This window comes from Notothenia rossii (assembly GCF_949606895.1).
Source record: "Notothenia rossii genome assembly, chromosome: 2".
Taxonomy (NCBI): domain Eukaryota; kingdom Metazoa; phylum Chordata; class Actinopteri; order Perciformes; family Nototheniidae; genus Notothenia; species Notothenia rossii.
The window spans coordinates 51212596-51220070 of record NC_136904.1 but is presented as its reverse complement, the minus strand read 5'-3'; positions in this window follow the sequence as shown (position 1 = coordinate 51220070).

Sequence of the window (7475 nt, the reverse complement as noted above, 5' to 3'; positions counted from 1 at the left end):
CATGATGAAGACTCAGGCTCATGATGGAGACATGAAGAAGACTCAGGCTCATGATGAAGACATGAAGAAGACTCAGGCTCATGATGAAGACATGATGAAGACTCAGGCTCATGATGATGACTCAGGCTCATGGTGAAGACATGATGAAGACATGATGAAGACTCAGGCTCATGATGAAGACATGATGAAGACTCAGGCCCATGATGAAGACATGATGAAGACTCATGCTCATGATGAAGACTCAGGTTCATGATGAAGACATGATGAAGACATGATGAAGACTCAGGCCCATGATGAAGACTCAGGCTCATGATGAAGATATGGTGAAGACTCAGGCTCATGATGAAGACTCACGGCCCGTCCACACACAGGCATGAAAAAAATCTTTCAAAGCTTCGACCATTCACTTGAATGGGGTGACGTAGAAGATTTTTATCTTCACCGAACTGCATTGTGGGGAGCGGAGCATGGCTTTGCAAGCATCGTGAGCATCAAAAGTTGAGCAATGTTCAACTTTTGATGCTCCCAATGCTTGCGAAGCTGGCATCAGCCAATCAAGTCCAGTTTATGCAAATCCCGCCAGTGCAAGCGCTAGCAAATCAAACCGCGTGTACTGTATGCAGATACCGCCGCTGCGGTCTTCTCCATATGTCATAAAATTGAGGATAAATTAATCATCGCTGTAGGAAATGTCCTGTTCCTTCACGACTGCTCTCTGTTCACCTACCGGGACCTAAACCGGAGGAACCAGGCATGGAGGGAGGTGGCAGAGACAGTTGGTGAAACTGGTAGGTTTTCACCTGTTTGGGGAGTTTATATCCAGTTTACTTCGTTTTAACATTGAATGGACAGGCTTTGTATGCCGGGGGTTGGCGGGAGATTCCTGGGAGATTCCTGATTGGTTGTTGGTCGCCTTGGGCGCGTGAAATCGCCAAGCCTCAGACACGCCCAGCATCAAGATATTTCAAGATTTTTTTCATGCCTGTGTGTGGACGGGCCGTCAGGCTCATGGTGAAGACTCAGGCACATGATGAAGAATCAGGCTCATGATGAAGACATGATGAAGACTCAGGCTCATGATGAAGACATGATGAAGACTCAGGCTCATGATGAAGACTTAGGCTCATGGTGAAGACATGATGAAGACTCAGGCTCATGATGAAGACATGATGAAGACTCAGGCTCATGATGAAGACATGATGAAGACTCAGGCTCATGATGAAGACATGATGAAGACTCAGGCTCATGGTGAAGACATGACGAAGACTCAGGCTCATGATGAAGACTCAGGCTCACGATGAAGAAATGATGAAGACTCAGGCTCATGATGAAGACATGAAGAAGACTCAGGCTCATGATGAAGACATGAAGAAGACACGATGAAGACTCAAGCTCATGATGAAGACATGATGAAGACTCAGGCTCATGATGAAGAGTCAGGCTCATGGTGAAGACATGATGAAGACATGATGAAGACTCAGGCCCATGATGAAGACATGATGAAGACTCAGGCCAAAGATTAAAACATGATGAAGACATGATGAAGACTCAGGCCCATGATGAAGACTCAGGTTCATGATGAAGACATGATGAAGACATGATGAAGACTCAGGCCCATGATGAAGACTCAGGCTCATGATGAAGACTCAGGCTCATGATGAAGACACGATGAAGACATGATGAAGACTCAGGCTCATGATGAAGACTCAGGCTCATGGTGAAGACATGATGAAGACTCATGCACATGATGAAGATATGATGAAGACTCATGCTCATGATGAAGACATGATGAAGACTCAGGCTCATGATGAAGACATGATGAAGTCTCAGGCTCATGGTGAAGACATGATGAAGACATGATGAAGACTCAGGCTCATGATGAAGACTCAGGCTCATGGTGAAGACATGATGAAGACATGATGAAGACTCAGGCTCATGGTGAAGACTCAGGCTCATGATGTAGAAATGATGAAGACTCAGGCTCATGATCACTATTGCGGTAAGCATGTTGTAACTTCCGGTTGTTGTTGTCATCTCCGGGTATCCCGTGTGCCTGTTCTGTTGCTGATAGCTTATTATCTTAACTTAATCGATCGTTTTAAAACTCTTGATCACGGCAACTGCCTGACGTTGTAATCACACGTTACTACAGCTTAAGCACTCACAAACTCTCCTTCTCTTAGCGACTGTAACTCCACAGTTGCCTACACTCTTTTCGGGTTTGCTAACGGTAGCTACTTTAGCTTGATAGCTAGCCATGGCTCTTTCCCCACCCTCGGGTGCTATTTCCTGCTCTAACTGTCTCATGTTTGGTTACTCCCCTACCTCCTTTACTGGTACCGATACATGTGTTAAATGTAGTATAGTTGTTAGGTTGGAGGCGGGAATCATAGCCATAGAAGCCCAGCTCCGCATCTTAGAAAATAACTCAGCTACAGTAAAGCCCATGTTAGCCGGTGCGGACCGGCAAAAGGTAGCTCCTCTTAGCCGTCCCCCGGCAACTCCCGAGCAGCAGGGAGAATGTGTGACTGTTCAGAAGGGGCATAATGCGAAACCCGCAGGTCCCCACCAACCCGTTCACGTATCTAACAGATATTCCCCACTCAGCGAGACACCCGCTGAGAAGCCAACTCTGGTTATTGGTAGCTCTATTATGAGACACGTGAATTTAGAGACCGAAGCGTCCACAGTCACATGCATTCCGGGGGCCAGAGCGGGCGACGTTGAGGCGCATCTTAGACTGCTGGCTAACAATAAACGTAAATACAGTAGGATTGTTATTCACGTCGGTGGTAATGATGTTCGTTTACGCCAATCAGAATGCACCAAACTTAATGTGGCGTCGGTGTGTAGTTATGCTAAAACAATGTCGGACACCGTAACCTTCTCTGGTCCCCTCCCCAATCTGATCAATGATGACATGTATAGCCGCATGTCATCATTTCAGCGCTGGTTGTCTTGGTGGTGCCCAGCAAACAATGTGGGCTTCGTGATTAATTGGACAGCCTTCTGGGGAAAACCTGGTCTGATTAAGAGAGACGGCATTCATCCTACTTTGGAAGGTACAAATCTCATTTCGGCAAACATTTCAGGGCTCTGTGGACTTAATCCATGACAAACTGGAGTTGAGACCAGGAGGCAGAGTCGCAGTCTTACACGCTTCTCTGCGCTCTCTCCTAGGCAGTCATCCATAGGAATCCCGACCCCAATAAAATACCCAATATTAACGGTGTGTGTGTCTGCCCAAGGACAATTTAAGTTAAAACCTAATAGAGGTGTCATACATAATAACCTAATAAAAGTAAATGTAACAACTACTACAGTGCAACAAAACAGGAAGATTAAATGTGGTCTCTTAAACATAAGATCTCTAGCATCTAAAGCAATACTGGTAAATGATTTAATATCAGATTATAATATTGATATATGCTGTCTCACTGAAACTTGGTTGAGACATGAAGAATATATCAGCATAAATGAGGCCACTCCACCCAGCCATATCAATACTCATATTGCCCGAGGCACGGGCCGAGGAGGTGGAGTTGCAGCAATCTTTGACTCAAGTTTACTTATCAATAATAAACAAAAATTAAATTATACCTCCTTTGAAAGCCTCCTTTTCAGTCTTACGCATCCGACCTGGAAAACTTTGCAGCCAATCTTATTTGTTACAGTGTACCGTGCACCAGGTCCTTATTCAGAATTCTTATCAGAATTCTCTGAGTTTTTATCAGCTTTGGTACTTAAAACAGATAAAGTAATTATCGTAGGTGACTTTAATATTCATGTTGACGATGATAAAAATAGCCTTACTGTTGCATGTAACTCTATATTAGATTCTGTTGGTTTCTGTCAGAGTGTAAATAAACCAACCCACTGCTATAATCACACTCTTGACCTTGTTCTGACTTATGGTATTGAAATTGAGCAACTATTAGTCGAACCGCATAATCCTGCTTTATCCGACCATTTCTTAGTAACTTTTGAAGTACTGTTACTAGACTACAAAGCATTAGCCAAAAGCTCCTGCAGCAGAAACGTATCTGTTAGTGCTATAATTGCCAAATTTAAGGAAGAGATTCCACCAATACTTAACTCGATAGCATGTCTGCATGTAGGGGAGGAAACTTATACAAAATGTACACCACCCCAAATTGATCATGTTGTTGATAGTGCTACAGATGCGCTGCGAATAAAATTAGACTCTGTTGCTCCTTTGAAAAAGAAGAAAATAAAACAACATATATTAGCTCCATGGCATAACGCCGAAACCCGCAAAATAAAGCAAAAGTCGAGACAACTTGAAAGGATATGGCGTTCCACTAAACTTGAAGAATCTCGTTTAATTTGGCATATTACTCTCAATGAATATAAGAAAGCACTGCGTAAAGCGAGAGCAGCATACTACTCTTCATTAATAGATGAGAATAAGAATAATGCAAGATTTCTTTTCAGCACTGTAGCCAGGCTGACGGAGAGCCACAGCTCGACTGAGCCTTCTATTCCCATAGCACTCAGTAGTAATGATTTTATGTGCTTTTTTAACGATAAAATTGTTACTCTTAGAAACAAAATCAATGACCTCTTGCCTTTGACCAGTATAGTGTTATCAACAGCTCCCGGAAACGTAAGTTCTAATATTACACTAGATAGTAAACTAGAATGCTTTTCAGCCATAAACCTTGAACAATTAAATTAAATGATTCTCTCTTCTAAACCATCAACGTGTATCTTAGACCCGATTCCAACTAAGCTGTTAAAAGAAGTTTTTCCATTAATTAGCACTTCTTTATTAAATATTATGAATATGTCTTTATTATCAGGCTATGTTCCACAATCATTCAAAGTAGCAGTGATAAAACCGCTTCTTAAAAAGCACAACCTCGATCCAGAGGTTTTAGCCAACTATAGACCTATTTCTAATCTTCCGTTCCTCTCAAAAATTCTTGAGAAAGCAGTCGCAAAACAGCTGTGTGATTTTTTAAAAAACTATGATTTATTTGAAGATTTTCAGTCTGGCTTTAGAACACAACATAGCACAGAGACAGCTCTGGTTAAAGTCACAAATGACATTCTAATAGCCTCTGACAAGGGACTTGTCTCTATTCTTGTCTTGCTCGATCTTAGTGCTGCATTTGATACTATCGACCATGATATCCTATTGCAAAGACTATAGCACTTAGTTGGCATACAGGGAACTGCTTTAGGCTGGTTTAGGTCCTATCTATCTGAACGCTCTCAGTTTGTACGTGTCAACGATGAATCTTCCATGCAAACCAAAGTTAGCCATGGAGTGCCACAGGGCTCAGTGCTTGGACCTATTTTGTTCCCCCTATATATGCTTCCGTTAGGCAATATTATAAGGAATCATTCTGTAAACTTTCATTGTTATGCGGATGATACTCAACTATATTTATCAATCAAGCCTGATGAAATTAATCATCTAAATAAAATTCAAGACTGCCTCAAGGACTTAAAAACGTGGATGACCTTACATTTTTTGATGTTAAACACGACCAAAACTGAAGTTATTGTACTTGGCCTGAAGAATCTACGAAACAAATTATCTAAAGATATAGTAACTATGGATGGCATTAATTTGGCCTCCAGTGAGACTGTAAGGAATCTTGGTGTTATATTTGATCAGGATTTATCCTTTAACACCCACATAAAATCAATTTCAAGGATCGCCTACTTCCATCAACGTAACATTGCAAAAATCAGGCATATCTTGCCTCAAAACGATGCAGAGAAACTAGTCCATGCATTTGTTACTTCAAGGCTGGATTATTGTAACTCCTTATTATCAGGGTGTACCAAGAAGTCAGTCAAGTCGCTTCAGCTGATTCAAAATGCTGCAGCTCGTGTAGTAACCAGAGTTAGGAAAAGGGACCACATTACTCCTGTTCTGGCTGCCTTACACTGGCTCCCTATAGAACACAGGATATAATTTAAAATTCTTCTTCTCGCCTACAAAGCCCTTAATGGGCAGGTGCCATCTTACCTTAAATAACTCATTATACCCTATTGTCCTACTAGGGCATTGCGTTCCAAGAATGCAGGGTTGTTGGTTGTTCCTAGAGTCTCTAAAAGTACAATGGGAGCCAGAGCCTTTTCTTATCAAGCTCCACTTTTGTGGAATCAGCTTCCAGTTTGTGTTCGGACGGCAGACACCCTATCCGTTTTTAAGAGTGCGCTTAAGACCTTCCTTTTTGATAAAGCTTATAGTTAGGGCTGATTAGATTCAGCCCCTAGTTTTGCTGATATAGGCTTAGTTTGTCGGGGGACATCTTACTTCTTCCTTCTCTCTGTCTATACCTGTGTACTCTCATGTTCCGATTAACCCAGCTTCCCCAAATTTCTTTCTTTTTGGTGTCTCTATACGCTGGGATCCGGAGTCATGGATGATCCTGCGGTCCTGTGTCATGGATTGTGAGTCCTGGATCTTGAGTCGTGGCTGTGGTCCTGGATCATAAGTCCTGGATGGATATCCTCGTGGATTCATCTTCTTATTATACACACATGCATTTCCAAAAATTTGGACTACCTATGTTGCAAATGTATTATCTTTTCAATTTATACACGGCATCTATTGCACGTCTGTCCGTCCTGGGAGAGGGATCCCTCCTCTGTTGCTCTCCCTGAGGTTTCTCCCATTTTTCCCTTTAAACTGTGGGGTTTTCTCTGGAAGTTTTTCCTTGTACGATGTGAGGGTCTAAGGACAGAGGGTGTCGTATTGTCATACTAATATTCTGTACAAACTGTGAAGTCCACTGAGACAAATGTAACATTTGTGATATTGGGCTATATAAATAAACATTGATTGATTGATTGATTGATTGATGATGAAGAAATGATGAAGACATGATGAAGACTCAGGCTCATGGTGAAGACTCAGGCTCATGATGTAGAAATGATGAAGACTCAGGCTCATGATGAAGAAATGATGAAGACATGATGAAGACTCAGGCTCATGATGAAGAAAGGAAGAAGACTCAGGCTCATGATGAAGACATGAAAAAGACTCAGGCTCATGATGAAGAGATGATGAAGACTCAGACTCATGGTGAAGACATGATCAAGACTCAGACTCATGGTGAAGACATGATGAAGACACTATTAAGACTCAGGCTCGTGATGAAGACATGATGAAGACTCAGGCTCATGATAAAGACTCAGGCTCATGATGAAGACAGGATGAAGACTCAGGCTCATGATGAAGACATGATGAAGACTCAGACTCATGGTGAAGACATGATCAAGACTCAGACTCATGGTGAAGACATGATGAAGACACTATTAAGACTCAGGCTCATGATGAAGACATGATGAAGACTCAGGCTCATGGTGAAGACATGATGGAGACATGATGAAGACTCAGGCTCATGGGAAAAGACTCAGACTCATGGTGAAGAGATGATGAAGAAATGATGAAGACTCAGGCCCATGATGAAGACATGATGAAGACTCAGGCC